This window comes from Podarcis filfolensis (genome assembly GCF_964270895.1).
Source record: "Podarcis filfolensis genome assembly, chromosome: 10".
NCBI classification, from domain to species: domain Eukaryota; kingdom Metazoa; phylum Chordata; class Lepidosauria; order Squamata; family Lacertidae; genus Podarcis; species Podarcis filfolensis.
In genome coordinates this window covers 57,966,893-57,985,510 of record NC_139612.1, presented here as the reverse complement: position 1 = coordinate 57,985,510, position 18,618 = coordinate 57,966,893, and the positions used below count along the sequence as shown (strand labels likewise).

At 41.2% G+C, this 18,618-nt stretch overlaps 1 protein-coding gene across 1 annotated transcript in view; it reads right to left on the bottom strand.

The window, feature by feature from the left end:
• The window catches only part of CACNA1C (calcium voltage-gated channel subunit alpha1 C), a 480,830-nt gene that overhangs the window by 318,791 nt on the left and 143,421 nt on the right, over positions 1-18,618 (bottom strand). The gene's annotated exons all lie outside the window — the stretch shown is intronic.

Below are 18,618 nucleotides of genomic sequence, written 5' to 3'. Positions count from 1 at the left end.
TTTCTTTTGAGAGTTACAATATATACTGTATTTTTCCGTCTATAAGATGCCCACATGTATAAGATGCCCCCTATTTTGGGGGACTCAGATTTAAGAAAATGGGGGGAGATACATCGATGTATAAGATGCCCCCTAATTTTTTACATACGGTGTGTGAGTGTGTGTGTGTAACACCAGCACATCTAATCCTGGTACAAAATAACACCAATGACTTGGTTTGAATTTCAGGAGTCTGAATATTATAGATTCTCTGCTTTGTTGTAGATCCCAGTCTTGAAATGCCACTTCAGTTGTAGCATCGCAGTGATTCACACTGCCTAAGCCAAAGCAATATCACTTTCTAGCTTCATGACGCAGAGCTATCTTTTTTCCTCTGTGTTAAGAAACAAGCTCAGATATGCACCAAAAGTCTTGGCTTTTGGAGTTCTGAACAGCCTTCAAAATACCCTCCAGGGATATTGTGAACCTTTCTTCCAAGGCAGCAAAGTATATTTGTCACAGCATAATCATAATCATAATCGCAAAAAGGGCACCTTTGACCATGTCAGGAGATTTTTTTTATTTTGTTATTTGACTGGCTCAACAGAGCACTGAATTCACACAGGAAGATGACAATCATGTGCTGCAAAGACTTTGGGATCCACTCTGAAAAATAGAGATGAAATCTAGTCCTCTAATCTCTCCCATTTTAAATGATTTTCCTCATGTCAATCTACATCCATTTCTGTCAAACTTCATTTTTATTTATTTTCCCTTAGCAGTCACATGATGTTTCATAAACAAAGGTACTTTAAACAAGTCAAGTACAGATGCATTTTTCATTAAATAAAAAATTAAGACTTTACCAAAACACAATGAACCAATAAAAATGCAAAAGAAACAAAACATTTCTATCTTCACATATATAACACAAGGGGGGGCACACAAAATCATGGTTTCTTAAGCTTGGCTATAGCTTATAATTTTGTAATATTAATATAGACAAATTGCTTTGTACAGCTTGTTTATTTCCCACATGGTTTATAAATTGAATCTGTACTTTTCATTTTTATAGCAAATTTAAAAGAAAAAAGGGCTAGGAACCCCACCCCAACATCAGCTCACATTCAAAACACAATAATCGTGATGCTCCCATCTTAGATTAAACTGTGGGATAGCTCAGTCGGTAAAGCATGAGACATTTAATCTCAGGGTGGTGGGTTTGAGCCCCACGTTGGGCAAAAAGATTCTTGCATTTGCAGGTGGCTGGACTAGTTGACCCCCATGGTCCCTTCCAACCAACTGTTCAATTCTGTGATTCTATGATATAAATCAATATATGGCATTCAAATGTCGAAAAACGTATCAACACAAAGTTGACATTTGTAAAAAGAAAAAAAGAAAAGACTTCAAATGAAGCAAGAATGGTAAATTCCTCAGACTCTTGTGTAACAGATAGTGGGTATTTGTCCTTCAAAGCTCAGAGCGTATCTTGATGACTTTAAAGGCTGGCAAAATCCACTTTTGTTGTCCTCGCAACTGGACCCATGTTACTATTAAACTATCCTGCTTTTCCATCATTATGTGATATGTGAAAGAACCAAAGAGGTTTATTCTTATCTAAGAATGTAGAAACAGAAGAAGAGCCATATAACGCCATCAGACCAAGGCTCCATCTACTCCACCATCCTGTTTCCCACAGTGGCCAGCCAGATGCTTCTGGGAAGCCCACCCACAGGGCATGAAGGCAACAGTTCTCCTCTATTGTTTCCCCAAGCAAGTGATATCTAGGGGTATACTGCTTCTGAACTTGAAGGCTCCATTTAGCTATCCTGGCTAATAGCTATGATAGGAATAGTTTCAATAGCTTACATTCATGTACGCTAGCAATCATCTGCAAAACTTAGGGCAGTGAAATCCATAGATTAATGATGTGTGAAGAAATACCCTCTTTAGTTTGTCCTGAATCTACTGCAAATCAATTTATTTGGATGCTCTCAAGAGTGAGTGTCATGAGAGAAGCAAGGTTATTATCTACATATCCACTTTCTCCACACCATATATAATTGTATAAGCCTCAAACTTAGTTGCCTTTTTATCTAACCTAAAGCCCCAAACACTTCAGTATTTCCATGTATTTCTGTGCCTTTTGCAGCTCTATGACCTAGCTTCAAATAAGCCCTCTCCTCCATCTAGTTTGGTGATCATCATTGCCTCCTGTGGGAGCCTGTCCCACAGTTTAACAATGGACTATGTGAAAAAGTATTTATTTTATATTTCCTGAATCTTCCAACATTCACTGGATTCCTACAAGTTCTAGTGCTATGAAAAAGGGATCAAAGCCTTCTCTGTCCACTTTCTCCATGCCAAGCATAATTTTATAAACTTCTATCATGTCACAATTTCCCACGTATACTACAAAGAAAAAATAATCATTATGTTGTATCAAAGCCATGATCTTGTGTTGAAACCAATGTCCTTTATCATAACATATCTTTGCCGCCGCCCCCAATGGGCAGAAAGAGAGACAAGTCGAGCCAGACACTAGCTTTTAAGTAGCCAGAAAGTCTGTTTTCTAACTAGCTAAAAGCCTGAGTTCTTCTTCTTGGTGACTTCCATGTACCGTATGTCTATTAAAATGAGATGCAAGCTTACCAGTCTTTGCAATGGCCAAGCACAGCAAGACCAAGTAACAGTTATCACTCTTTATGCACCCACTATAGAAATCTACCCTTAAATGCTTCCAGGCCCTATTTTAAAATGTGAAAGACAGAAACAAAATGGACTTTAAAATATAATTCCTTCATATGTGGGGCTATTTACTGAATATATAGTGAATGAATGTTATGTAACAGCCAACATGTTCAAGCTGCTAAAAATAGATCTGAATACATTTTGTTAAGACTGTTTTGAGACTTTGTTAAGTCTTTACAAAATACGAATATGCATAAGGGATGCACTTGATGAAGCATTTACTTGCAGGGGGGATAACTACAGACCTTGTGGCCAGGTTTGTTCCAGGGGGAAAGTATGGACAAAGGCAATACTTCGAATCATTTTTGTTAGTCTAGGACAATGGAAAGAGTCGAATCACTTGGCTTCACCTTTGCATGCCATAGCATGTAGTAAATCTCATACTCAGGGCAGTGAGTAAGCCATGCAAGACCAGAAAAACTGCAGAATGCCGTGCATGTTACAAATGGCAACTCCTCCAAGTTCAGCATCCCTAGAAATACATAAGTAAAGTTCCTGGCTGGTTCACCCCAAACATTTTCACAGGTCAAACTGGAAGGCTTGATAGGCCCAAACAGCAGCAATGAGACTGTGGAGTGGGGTGCCACTGCTCACATGACTTCCAGTCAGATATGTCTCTCCTGCCGGGGTGTTTGAACTGCATCATCCTCCCTGCCACTTCACCCTTCACTTTCTATCTCCCAGTAGCAGCAGCAGCATGACCAATTGGAGATCAGCTCAAGTGAGCTGCAGTGCCTTATCATGGCATCTGTTACTGCTAAATAGGCCTGGCCCTATGGGCCACAGGTTCCCCACCACTGCCTTGTGCACATGCCAATGCAAGCTGCTGTAACCTAGCAAACATGGGAGCTAGTAAACCTATAGCCTGGCAGCTTTGCAATAACTGATAGAATGGCTGTGTGACTATACCAGGCAGTTGTAACCACCCCCATTCAAGTAATAAGGTCTAATGGAATTATAGCTTTTTATTAGGCATTTTGTGGTCACTCTCATCCATAGTGTTACTTGTTGTTGCATGGCTGTTTGGCTGTATGGATCTCAGGTATGCCAGGGATTTACCAAGGCTCTGAGAATGTAAGTGCAGCACCCTGCAGGAGAGTTGAAAATCAGGACCATAATGGTTATACGTGAGTGTTTCCAGCATTACAGAGCTATAGAATTGTAGAGTTGGAAGGGGCCACAAGTGTCATCTAGTCCAACCCCCTGCAATGCAGGAATCTTTTTGCCCAAGTGGGGCTCAAACCCATGACCCTGAGATTAAGAGTCTCATGCTCTATCAACTGATCTGGACTAGGAACACTTCAGGACAGAAGGCTCTGCATGTGTTAGGCATGTTGAACACTCTAATTTAGCTTGCAAGCCACATGAAGCCTGCCTTAACTAGCAGTGATCAACCTAGGTAGCAGTAACCATAGCCCCAAAGGTCCTGCGTTAGTAGGTATCTCTATTCAGAGGCACAGTCCTCAAATTTCTGTTTAATGTTACAGTCACTGTCCTGGTTGCTAGGGGAAGCACAACCTGGAAGTACCCTTCAGAGATCAGGAATTGTGCACAGACTGAGCCATTTATTTATATTATCCCACCTAGTGTGTTAAGCAATATGAATTTGTAATCTTTCACTTGCTTCCTCCCTGCGACGCATAAAAGACACATTTCATCCCTGCCCAGTGTTTTCTATTCCATTTGGCAAATATTGATTGACTCCCTGCATCCCTGATGACGCACAAACCAACATGGCTCTGCACTGTCCTGCCTCCTGTACTCTTATCCACAGCATCAGTGATCCCATTCCTAAGCTCATTTCAATTTCAAGAGCGTGTCTGCTTTGCTGGTTAATTTGAGTGCTGTCTGTTGACTAAGCAGCTGCCACTCTATAAAGCTGCAACATGCTCATGAAGAGTGAGCAATTTTAAGTGACAGAGGAGAGAGTTTTCTTCAGCAAATTCCCTTTTGCAAAGCACTGGTTCTTGAAGCAGAAGTGTATGCATTATCTATAGGCAGAGAGAGATTTAGATTTATAACAAACCCCTATATGCTTGAATGAGGAGCCTGTGGCTGGGCAGAGAAGCAGAGAGTGACTCTAATCTCTGGACCCAATAGAGGAAACAGAAAATACTGCTTCCCTCCCTGGTTAAAAAACATCCGGGGTGTTTGCCTTCATAGGAGTACAATGATATTTGGAAGGGAAGAAGCATCCACGACTTGCTCTCAAGAGGGTTCTGAATTGAAATATACTCAGAGTCGCAAAGTGATTTCATGCTCTTTATTCAGCTCATAGTGGTGAGGAGGAATGAATGAAAGTCCCCTCAAAGCATCTGCTTTATATACATTATTTACACAATGGGCTGCACATGATTGGCTAATTCCGGAATTCTACTGTAAGCCAATCAGGTTGTGGATTCAATTCTATCTGGAGCATGATTGGGTGGTTCCTTCCAACCAATCATACTGCTGCATTGTTCTAGGACCAATCAGACTGCTGCATTCTGAATCCTATTGTTCTAGGACCAATCAGACTGCTGCCTTTTGGATCCTATTGTTCTAGGACCAGTCAGACTGCTGCAGTTTGGATCCTATTCAACTCAGTACATAACATGAATTTTCCAAACTATAAAATATAAACAAGTGAACATATGCAAATAAGTAAATAATACTAATTAGTATTTATATAGCACTTTCCCTAAGTGCTCAAAGCACTTCAGACATATTATCTCAGTAATCATTACAATCATTGGTATGGTGAAGCCAGATACCCTCCAAGATTTCACAAATGAAAATAAGAAGGAGCTCCGAAGATCAGTGCCTGAGATCCACCACTGACTTATTAGTACACATAGCTGAAGTGAACAGTATTCATCTGCACTGTAACAAGCATCAATATAAAAGCCAAAGATACACATTTTTGTTAAATCATTTCTATTAAAAAAAATCCTAAAAGAGACTATCAACAGCTTATAATATACCTCCAAAGCTGCATTGTGTGACATGACAGGCTGTGAACTAGTTGGAGCCTTAGTGTTCATGCGTATACGTTGATCCTAGAGACAATGCATCCACTTGCATCCTACTTTGTATCCAACAAAGTAGTTCTGTTAGTGCAAGGATTTCCATTTGTGCAATGGAATTTTCCCTCCCTCTACTCTCCCTGTATGTCCTCCAAAAATCTGTTCCAGTGACATGAACTAGCAGAACTACTTCATTAGATATTGCCCTGAATCCTGAATAATTACAGCTTTAACAGCCCACACCAAAATTTATAACAAGACAGTCCCAAAAGAAAGAAAGAAAGAAAGAAAGAAAGAAAGAAAGAAAGAAAGAAAGAGGAATAAAATGGGGCAGTGACATGCCCTATGTTGCAGGGAACAGACCCTTTTTGAAAGAATCTTCTGCTTAAATGGCTGTCTGATCCATGACCAGTTGAAAGGCAAAGAACCAGAGTGCAGGGACCTTGAAGTTTCCCATCAACAGTCAACACCTGGACAACAGACTGAGCAGTCACACACGTCACCTGATCACAGTGTTCCCCACTATGCTTGAGAATTGTATTGCTATTGTTTCAAAATTTGCCTCTCTCTCTCTCTCTCTCTCTCTCTCTCTCTCTCTCTCTCTCTCTCTCGTGTGTGTGTGTGTGTGTGTGTGTAAACTAGCATGTGCAAATTTTTATGAAAGTCTGTATCCCCCTTTGCCCTCTTTGTTTGGTGATATATATTCTTCTTGCGTAGCAATGTGTGAGTGGCCACCCACCCAGCTGATGTACCAGAGCTAGGTCCAGGAAACATGGACTCCCTCAGCAAAAAACAGGGCATTTGGAACCAGCATTTTTGTTCATATAATGTTTAGCATGTATGTGCGTGCTTGAGGCTGAGAGAGTATTTTGCTTATGACCAGCTAACACATATAAATCAGATATATTTCTAAAATTTACCTCCTTACACTAAACAGACACAGAACAAACTGTATTTCCCCCTCGATATGTCCTGGCCAAACTCTGGCAATCAGTCTTGACCATTCACATCTGACATACTTAATTCAACCAACATTAAAAATGGTTAGCTCTCTAACATCACACTGAAAATGCCAAACCTTTAACCTCATTTCATACTAACTGTTAATGTTCACTTCCTCTGTCTTATTATTTCAGATGTAGGTTAAAAGGAGGTTAGAAATCCAGCTCTCTGCATATTCTTCAATGCTGTACAAGTCTGCAGCCAAATCCTCTATTGCTTTTATTATTTTAATCATCCTTAATTGCCATTTACTCCACAATTGGGAGATCCCCCTCCAGTTGCAAATAACCAGTGTCACAAAATAATTTTCCAAAATAGTTTTTTTAAAAAAATGTTTTCCTCCTTGCTTTTGGAGACACTGTGGAAAAGAAATTATTGGTACACAACTACGTAGGTTACACAACAGGTTATCTAAATCAGTTGTGAAACAGTTATAAAATGACTTCACAATCATGTACTGTGAAAGTTCTCCAAGGATAATTTCCTATGATGTTTCCATATAGTGCTTCAGAAATCTGCCCCTCTTTTATTTGGTAAAGGAAAGGTAAAGGAAATACTAGTGTCAGTATCTATTTCTTACTGCACAGATCTAAGATTTGGCAGTAGCTGGAGGCAGACTGACAGGGAGATGGAAGCCAGGGTAGCATCAGCAGCAGACTGACAAGTCAGGTTAAGCAACATAGAGGGATAGCCTGGTAACCTCCCAAAGCCATAAGTGACAGCACATGTATAAATTAGCAATAAATCTGGCATTCAATTTGCTCTCTGATGTCACCAACAGGACACCACCTTTGAGTCTTATGGGGCCTTACAAACACATTACTCCACAAAACAGCTGGACAGGAAAATAGGAAAATGGGCTGCTTTAGACTAGGCCAGACTACTTTTCCATCTAATTCAGTATTCCGTTGACTGGGTGTGGCTCTCCAGAGTCTCAAGCAATTTTGCTACTGGATACTTTTAAAAAAATAACTGGAGACCTTCTGCAAGCAAAGTGCATGTTCTGCTACCAAGATAGGGTCGTCCCTGCAAATTCTGACATTTCCATTGCTTTAATGTTGTTTCAGTCTTATTTGATGGTTGCTTTAGAATTGTTTCAACAATTCCATGCTACTAGTCCTGAGCTAGCCTTCCCCATTCCCTTTCCCCATGTCAGCTGCTGTTTCAAACCAGTGGAGAACATCACATAGCTTCATCCTGTGCAAGATGAAAACAGAATTTACCTCCTTTAGTGTTGCTGCTACAGCTACAAGGAGGTGCGAAGCAAGACCACTGAGCAGTGTGGGCTGTGGAGAATGGGTGTGGCTTAGGAGGGTGTGTGGCCTTCCGGATTCCCATTCCCCAGAACACCTAGGTGTTCTATATCACCAAGAAACTTCTTTCCTAGCCTCCACCAATCTGTTGCCCTTCAGACAGTTTGGACTACAGCTCCATGCTGGCTGGCTGTACCTGATGGAGCTGTAGTCCACATCATCTGGAAGATAGCTCTTTCCCTATGTATCCCTCCTTGCAAAACTTTCTTATGCTCACGTTTTAATATGTATGTAATGCCTGCACAAGTGTAGTACATATCAGGTGGCATAGCATTTTGCTGCTGTTCTCCCTGCTCTCCCAGGTATCTCTCTCAGGTATCTCTCTTGAGTGAAGACCCAATTCTGTTTGCATCTTGCACAGGATGAATCTGTGTGATGTTCCCTACTGGTTTGAAACAATTTTAAGAGAGGTCAAACTTGCTCTCTGTGCTACAGCAGCTAACATTGTGCCTTGAATAATCGTCTTGATGCAGTAGCAATTTCTGTTTAGTTTCTAAGGTCACTGACCTGTACAGAAACAGAAAGGTTCTTATGAAGTTTGAAGGTCAAGGCAGACAGGCACTGTGTGATGGAAGTGGTTCTGACACACTTCTGCTATATTTCAAGGCACCTGGATCCAGGGTAGAGAACATATGCTCACACCACTTCCATGTCAGGCCACCCTCAGCTTCAAATTGTGTTGTGAGGCAGAATCAAAATATGCAAGTCCAGAATAACTAAATTTAGGTACCTAAAGGTACATTTAATAATTACCCTACTTGGTATATACCCCATATTAACTTACCCTGTAGTGAGAGCCATGGAGTCATGTTAGTTATCAAGATGAATTTAATATATGAATATTAAATTCCAAATGTTAGGATGATAACAAAACTGGTCGCCTATATCAAGTAGCATTCTGATAGGGCTTTAAAGTGGGGGAAGGGGGTGAACTCAGGCCTGGGGGCTGAATGTCTTTCTATCTGACTCTTGGCACTCTCCCCAGGACACCCACCCACATAAGCCACACCCCTTCTTCCTAGACCACTTACCCTCAATGGCCCTGCTCCACACTCTCCTTTAGTGTTGCTGTTTCAAGAGAATTTGCTTAATGTCCAGTATCCAAAACTTCTCTCTTCATTGCTATTTCTCCTCCTTACAAGATAAATTTGGGTGCCAGGCATCAGGTTATATTCTATCCCTGCACCATTGGAGCATGTAAGATTTGGGATCTTGCCTCAGAATCATGCTGTTTATATTCAAAGCAACAGTCCAATCAAGCCAGTACATATTTGTTGAGCACACCCCTCAGACTGCTTTCAACTCCCTTGGTAAAAGTCTGCATCCTTTTATTATTGGCCATACTAAGATGCTGTATTGCAGCAAAGTGTAGGCACATGTGAAAGTTGCAACTTTCCTGCCTAACCCAAGTTGTGAATTATCTAAGATCCGATAACAAAGATGAAATTTGAGGTTATGTCTTATTTATGTGTCTTTTGCTTCAGGCATTTCTGGGTGTATTTTTTCATGCTAGCTTTAAGATGTATGGCACAAATAATCTCTTCTTATGACATCTAATAGTCACTTATTTTTCCTGACCTGTTGGCAGATGCAATGCTTCTACCCACTTTTCCTTCCCTTATGTTCAGATTCAGCAGTGATAGAAGACACACACAACAGGAATATATAAACAGCCCTCCAATTTTGCAGTATCACTCAAAGCACATCAAACAAATGCCAGGCAATGTAGACAATACCGTGCCTGATAGACCAATGGATCTGACAGTATAACCTGTAGCTGTGTGGAACACTGGTAGGAAAGAGTGCTGCACAGGCAATGTATCTTCTCCAGCTGGGGCTGGGAGTTAGACTGATATATCTCTTTAAGCTGGAACCTAAAAAGGGAGACAGTTGGGAAAATACTTTTCTCTTGTGAGCCCAGTTTGATTCCTCCCCTGGGGGGCTGACACTTGGCAGCTTAAACGACCATTTGATATGGTGGGAAATCGGCCTTGAAGTCCCATACTCTGAGGCACATTTTTCCCAAACCCAATCCTCCTCCTACACACAGTGACTTCTTGGGTCAAAGGGGAGAAGGGGCAAACTCTCCCACCTCAGCCCTGATTGCATCAAGTTGGTTGAATACTTGCATCCCATGGAATGCACCCAGCTTGCATTACTGTACCCAGATCCCTGCTCCCACAAAACCCTTTGACACTAAATGCTAATGTGGAGTGTCAAAAGCCATCCTCTGCACACCTGCTGTTCTAAGTGGTAGCCCTCCTGTTGTAACAGAGCTCTATAGATGTTCCCAGTCAGATGCCAACTTCTAATGAAGAAAAGAAATGGTGTTTACTTAACACCACAGAAGTCCAAGTCCTCCAGCTACAGCAGGTATGAAGAACTTTGGCCCTCCAGATGCTGCTAAACTACAACTGCTGTTATCCCTGACCACTGGCCATGCTTGCTATGACTACTGGGAGTTGTAGGTCAGCAACATCTGGAAGGCTAAAGATTCCCCATGCATGTGCAAAGGTAACTTTGGTTGACGGGAGTTACAATTTTTTAAAATTCTCTTAAAGTTTATTCCTTCCCACACTGCATTAAGATGCTAATGGGGCCTTTCCTCCAAATATTAACTCTCTATAACAGTATTTCTTTATACTCTTTACAGCAACCACCACCCAGTAAGAAAAAGATAGGTACAGAATACAAAAAGCACAGGAACATTTAAATAATAAAGAGATGCCTGGATATATTTGGAATGATGCTTCTTTGACATTGATATGTGCTGTGTCCCACATGGGATATAGGAGCACCTCTGAAGCTACTGCTCCATATTTGTGTTCTGAAAACTGCTAATAGCTGTAGGCACACACTTTGCTTATGTAGAGGGGAAACTTCCTAATCTTGAAATAAAATTCAACAAAGGAACAAACTGCCTAAGGGAAATTATGAATCTCCTTCCTTGAAGGCACTCAAAAATATTGGAAAGTGATTTATCACTAATGGACAGAGTGCTAGGCCCCACATGCACTGCTCATTTAAAGCAGTTTCATACTGCTTTAAAAATCTTGGGTTCTCTTAAAGAATTCTGGGAATTGCAGGTTAAGGGTGGTGAGGGTTGTCTGGGGACCCCTATTTCCCTCATAGTATCGCACTTTCCAAAGTGGTTTCAAAGTCAAACCCTCTTCCCACAAAACTCCAGAAACCGTAGCTCTGTAGGGGGAATGAGGGTCACCTAGCAATTTTCAGCACCCTTAATGAACTACAGTTCCCAGAATTCTGTGAAGGAAACCATAACCACCCTTCGTTTGAAGCGCTGTATTCTAATACTAATAATAATAATATACAGTGGTACCTCGGGTTAAGTACTTAATTCGTTCCGGAGGTCCGTTCTTAACCTGAAGCACCACTTTAGCTAATGGGGCCTCCTGCTGCCACCGCGCTGCCGGAGCATGATTTCTGTTCTCATCCTGAAGCAAAGTTCTTAACCCGAGGTACTCTTTCTGGGTTAGCGGAGTCTGTAACCTGAAGCATATGTAACCTGATGCGTATGTAAACTGAGGTACCACTGTACTATGATACTTCTTTAAATGTATAGTGCGGATGGCACCTTAGAATGGAACTCTACAAGAAACTCTACAGCAGCCTTGAGTTAATTTCCCCCTCTCCATAATGTGCCATACAATGTCATTGACAAGTCTCAGCTGTAGCAAGCTGTCAGAGGGAAGGTATCAGGCCTCCCACATACACAGCTAATACTCTCTTACCCATAGCCATAAAGCCATAATACTATAAAGTGCCATCTGTGAAAAGATGTGGGTTCAAGAACATACCAGATCCCTGGGCTGATGAACCCTGAACATTGGCAACCAATATTTCAGTAATGCATATGAACAGCAAGCGGCAGGAGTGGTGGCCTGGAAGAGGGCATTCTCTGTGGCAGCCCATAAATTTTGGTATTACCTCCCAACACAGGTGTGTCTGGCAGTTTCCATCATTTGCTAAAGGGGTACCTCTTTACCCTGGCCTTTGACATCTGAGATGCATGTTTTTGGGATGCACCCTGAAGCCTATTTTAGACTGTTTCAATATTGTAATTTAAATTGTTGCAGCCTATCCTGGGATCACTAAGGTGGTGAAACGTAGAAAATATTGAGGTGGTTTATATTGTTATTGTTACAGTTTCTCCTTACTGATTTTAGGATTCCATATCTTTCACCTTAGCTGTCTAGTCTAAGATTGACCATGCCCTCTGTGACATCAGAACAGCTAAGCCAATGGCAGCAGGAGAGCTGTGACCCTTTCATAACTTAAAAAAGCTCAGAACTGGTTGTGTGCTAAAAACAAACTAGTTACTAGAATATTTTTTATTGAGATGGCAGAAGAGATTGTAGGAAAACAAAAATAGTATGTCTAAAATAATTATTCTTTCTTCTTTGGGGATCACTCATAGCCGAGTAAGTTTGTCTGCCATGAACAGTCTTAACAGTGAGTCCATAAGTGACAGTGGAGGCCAATTCTGGATCCACACATCCTTCCACAATGGGGACATAGGTTTTGGGAAGGGGTACATTTTGGTTTTGGTGATTTGTTTTAAGTGTTTACTTGTGTTTTCACCTTGTAATTTATCCTGTAAACCACCCTAAGATCTTGTGATGAATGTGTGTGCCCCAATTCTGAAATAGCTTTATTTATTTATATGCCATTTAATTGCCAAAATGAAGTTCAAATTTCTTACCAATACAAGTCAGCATTTGCATTATACAGTCCAGCAGGTGGTGCTAGAATTTTCACAGCCCTTAATGTTCTTGCAAAACATGTTGTAAAGCTACCTTTTAAGATGTTCTGTAAATATAGTAGTATTCCCGGCTTCCAATTATCTGGACCATAGTTATTCATCTAGACTTTAGTTATTAGTAATTTAAAGCAGCACCCTGCCCATCTAAATGCATCAGGTATTTATTTAACCCATTTATAACCCATCCTTCATCTATATACCGTATTTTTCGCTCGATAACATGCACCTGACCATAACACGCACATCGTTTTTAGAGGAGGAAAACAAGGGAAAAAACATTCTGAATGAAACAGTGGATGTATCATTTTTGTGCTTCATGCTGTGGCCACAGACATGTGATCTGATGGTGAATTTGGGGTGACCCAATGCAAAAATCCTGAGAATCCCTGTGGATCCATGCTTTGTAACCACGTTTTTGCACCATTGCAGCCCCAGGCAACAGTGGGTGTGTGATTTGGGGGGGGGCAGGCTGTAGCCATGGACATGCTATGTGCTCTGATGGTGAATTTGGGGTGACCCAATGCAAAGATCCTGAGGATCCATGTTTTGTAACCACGTTTTTGCACCATTGCAGCCCCAGGCAACAGTGGGTGCGTGATTTGGGGGGGCAGGCTGTAGCCATGGACATGCTATGTGATCTGATGGTGAATTTGGGGTGACCCAATGCAAAGATCCTGAGGATCCATGTGGATCCATGCTTTTTAACCACATTTTTGCACCATTGCAGCCCCAGGCAACAGTGCGTGTGTGATTTTTGGGGGGCAGGCTGTAGCCATGGACATGCTATGTGATCTGATGGTGAATTTGGGGTGACCCAATGCAAAGATCCTGAGGATCCATGTGGATCCATGCTTTTTAACCACATTTTAAGTGGGGAAGGAAGGAAAAATACAGAATGGACAAGGAGCACGAGAGGGGTGTGCAGAGAAGCAGCTGGCTAAGAATGCAGGAGAGGGGTATAACGGGAGGGAGGAAAGGAAGGCAAAAGTTTTCCCTCACCTACCCACCCAAGCCAGCCAGCTCTCTCTCTCTCTCTCTCTCTCTCTCTCTCTCTCTCTCTCTCTCTCTCTCTCTCTCCCTCCTGCATGTTTTCAGCAGCACCGGAGCACAGAGACGACACTCTGCTTGCCTGGAGGGGAGGGGCTTTCCCTGCTCTTTGTTCCGTTTGAGCAAACACAGCAAGGAAACAGAGGAGGGTGGGCAGTAAGACCCTGAGGCAGAATGCAGGAAAGCAGCCACTTCCTCTTTTCAGGTTTCCCTTCTCCGAGACGCGCGATTTGATTTTTGCCTGATTTTTTTTGCCATTTGGCTCCAGGGACCACACATTCGCTCAATAACACGCACAGACATTTCCCCTTCCTTTTTAGGAGAAAAAATCTGCGTGTTATAGAGGGAAAAATACGGTAGATATCAGAGTGGGGTAGAAAACATAGCATTTTTTATCATCATCATCATCATCATCATCATCATCATCATCCCACCTTTCTCCCCTGAGAGGGAATTAAAAAGAACAGATTGTAAAATAAACATGTTCCCATGTTGACAAACTTTTCTTATAATTCCACTGAATTTCAGACTACACAAAAGGGGGTGAAAGAGGAATTTTCAGGGGGCAAGATTTCACACACAAAACCATATCTACATGCCTAGTCACAGCTACAGCTTTGATACCGTTGGTTTTTTTTTTTATGCACTGAGCCAACCTCATCCAATCAGGGTTAAACTAGGCAATGTAGTGATGTGATGTTTTTATTCAGCTGCTCATATTTTGCTACATTATAACAACAAGGTTTCCAATCAGAGTTAGGGTAAGAAGCACTACCCTCACTCTGAACTGGCTTCTTGACAGCATTGCATAGCCAAGCAGATTTTCTAAGTCTGAATGGACCAGTACTTTGCCATCTTTCAAATATATATATGAAATCTGATGTCACATTTCACAGGGGGAAAAGTTTTCTGAGAAATGCAACCCACAAATTTCATCTCATCCCTAACATTTTAAGAAACAGCATTTTTTAAAAATCATCAGTACCATGAGTACCTGAAAATTCTCAAATGCAGAAGACTTTGCAGTAATATAGCTAGGATGAGAAGTAGATCCTGGGTAGAGAGTACCAATAATATATAATTGGTTCACTGTCTGTAGCATATGCTTGGGTCACAGTGGGGACCACTGGCACAATCTCATTTCGTGCTGCATGTACATTCACTAATGCACTAGCAAAAGGGACACAGAACACCAGCTGCATTGTGTTACTTTGGTGCTTAATCAAAATTTTATAAGCAAGCCCTACATGTTGGTGATTTCTGAAGCTACAAGTGAACAGGCAACAATTTGAAACTTAACAGCAATTTCCTAAAAGAGCATCCTTATGTTCATTTATTTCATAAGTGATTTCAGTGCTAGTTACTTATAACACTTTATAATGCACTAATAAAAGTTTCCAGGCACCTTTCAGAAATGTAATGAAGTCATTGTAATCCGAGAACTCGTTTGAGTGTTCTGCTATTAAATTATTGTTGAGAAATGGAGGATGGAAGAAAAGGATGTTTTTCCCTGTACAAAGTAGAGAAAATGCACACTAGTAAGATTTCTTTTGTCCTTTTATAGCACTTAGCATTTTTATCATGCTAATCAAAATTCAAGAGCACTCATATCTCAGAAGGTATAATGGGATCTCCTATAAAAATACGAGGACTCACTCCTGTCTTATTGCAAATGTATCCGTATCTGAGCTGGGACACATTGTGTTTTGTTTATTTGTCTATATAGCATAACCAACGCATATGTTGCTTTACAAAGAACAGGCATGGGCTGGTTCCCTACCCCAATAAGTTTATAATCTGAAACAGAGAAAGGGGAACAGAGAAAGTGGGGAATGGAGGCATGAGTAGGAAGGGAAAGAATATGAGACTATACACTTTGGCTTTGTTACAATATGGAATATATGCTCGAAGTATAAGAAATGATGGCTATATCTAATGAAAACATGCCACAGCTGCCACATGGAAGCCATTTCACATAACTGCCTCTATTGGCCATCTCTATGCTGCCATTTAAATAATGTATATAGTCTGATTTCTGCAACAGTGGTATCTGCAATTTTCTGAATAGGATGCTTGTTAGCAGAGAGACACTTGAGTAATCCAGATGGAGTCCAGAGAGAAAAGAAACTGATAATTCTTTACTGGATAAACTGAACAAAAACAATGCATAATATAAGGAATAGAGAAGCTGTTTCTTTCATGCTGGGTTCAGTCTTAGTTCAGAACTTGAAGATATTCAGCAACTAGTTATGCAGAGGGAAACACCCTCAGAACTAGACAGCTGATCAGCACATGCCTTACCACAGTGAACATCATGCCATTCAGACTGGCTGCTATGCAACACTTCCAGCAACACCCTCTTGGTTGGCTGTCTAGCTGTCAACAGATGGGAAATGCAGCAGTATGGCCAAAAGGTTCCCAGGCACAAATAGTAATGAAAGCAAGGTCACATATGACCACCCTGATAGCATTTAGATCACAAACCTCCAGGAATGCACAATAAAAAGGGTATGTGGAGGACCCTGTGCAATCAGTGAAATCACCAAGTCCTTCTGACAGTGCTATACATAGATGGGCTCATGTCTGAACCAGTTCTATAATTTGGCATTTGTATAACATTTATAGAATCTTTGCACAGATTCTTTTTTTCTTTTTTTGAAAATATTTTTTATTAAAGATTTTCATGAAACTACAAAGAACGTGCACCGTCTCTCACTTTTTTCTTCTTGATCAGATTATAAAGTCTTTTGGTTATGTTCAATGTAAAATGTGGAACAATATGATATCCAAAGGTAGGGGAAGAGGGTAGAGGGGGAGAGGTAAAGTTACACACTATCTTGTTTTGTCAATTTGGTACGTACATGGGGGTTTTATGTCAGTGTCAATTGAGTAGGGTGTCTTTCTGTATATTTATTGGTTTACATTGACAATGAGAGAAGACTGAGGGGCAGGGCATGTTTATTTGCCTTTAACTGCCTCTGATGAATTGTAGTGAGATTTGTTTGCGGTTGCAGAAGGGGGGAAATGAAATATTAGGTCAGGTATAGGCAAACTCGGCCCTCCAGATGTTTTGGGACTACAACAACCATCATCCCTGACCACTGGTCCTGTTAGCTAGGGATGATGGGAGTTGTAGTCCCAAAACATCTGCAGGGCCGAGTTTGCCTATGCCTGCATTAGGTCAAGTTAATCATATTGATCTGTATGCTGTTGGCAGATCCCTGCTACCTCTGTTGTCAGTTTGAGCTGTGTAAAAGGGAGCCATACTGGGGTGAAGGTGTCCTCTTTCTTTTGCCCTTGTGTCAGTTTTAGTTTGTCGATTAACTCTTCTAATGAGGCCATTTCCCATACAATTTCGTACCAATGGTCCATGCTTACTCCAGTGTCTAACTATGACATTTCTGGCTGCTGAGAGTAGGTGGGTTATAAGCTCTTTATGGTGAACATTATTGTATTGGAAAATATTTAATAGGGCCAATTCTGGAGTGGGTTCCAATACCTGCTTAGTGATGTTACATATTTTTTGTAGGACTGCTATCCAAAAGGGTTGGATTCAGGGACACTCCCACCACATGTGAAGGTATGTGCCTATAGAGTTACAGCCTCTCCAGCATTTTGGTAAGGTTCCTGGATGTATTAACGCCAATTTCCTCGGTGTCAGATGCCATCTATACATAAGTTTCAAAGTGAGTTCTCTTCCTTTGGCTGAGATGGATTTAAAGGGAGGTTTGGACCAAACTGTAGTCCATTGGGTATAGTTTATTTCGTAATTTATGTCATGTGTTGAGTGAGATTGTGGGGTTGTGAAGTAGTATTTTGTATATTGGAGGTACCATCCCCCTACCATGTCCCTCTGCTGACAAAAGAAGGCTTCCATAGGTGGTCAAGGGCCTAGTGGTTGGTTGCTGCTTTTACTGCTGGGTTGTTTAGGAAGGTGTGTAACTGATGGTGTGTTAACCAGGGTACCTGATTGTCTCCTAATTTATCATGTAATTCCAGTGTTGATATGGTTGTTGTTGGTTTTGTTTTTTAAAAAATCTGCTAGATGGTATAGATCTTTGGTTTGCCATGTTTCTATGTGAAAGGTTTGGGCCACATGACAAAATAATGGATGATGAGCCAAGGGAATTGGTGGGGATGGGGTTGCTGACAATGTGCCTACTTTTCATTTCCAAGTCTTAACCAATGGATAGTGTGAATCTATTTAGTGTTGAGGGGAGTCTTCTCAACTTGTGTTGGAGGAATGGGTATGCAGTAGTGGGAGTGTTTTCCAATGTGTCCTTCTCTAAACATACCCATTGCTTGGTCTCATCTTCCAAAATGTATGGGATTATATGGTGCATATGATTTGCGATGTAATACAATTCTGTGTTGGGAATTCCCAAACCCCCTTCTGGTGGGGGGGGAGGTGCACAGATTTGTTTCTGTATCTAAAAGGAATGCTTCAGAAAATGTAAGGAAGACCGAAACTTTCCTGTTGAATGGCCTATAAAATCCCTAAAGAGAAGAGATTTTTAATATTAGTAAAACTAGAGATGATTGGATGGAATCAGGGCTGCTGCCAGCCCTTGACATTCTCAAACAACTGCCAGGGTGAGTGGCCATTTTAATTGCCAGCACACTGCCTGTAATGTAGTATTGCTCTGAGGCACTGTGAAAATCAAAATGGAAGCAATACCCTGACTCCTGGTGCTATTTAGAGTACTGTTGCCCTCCGCTGCCAGATAAACTGACC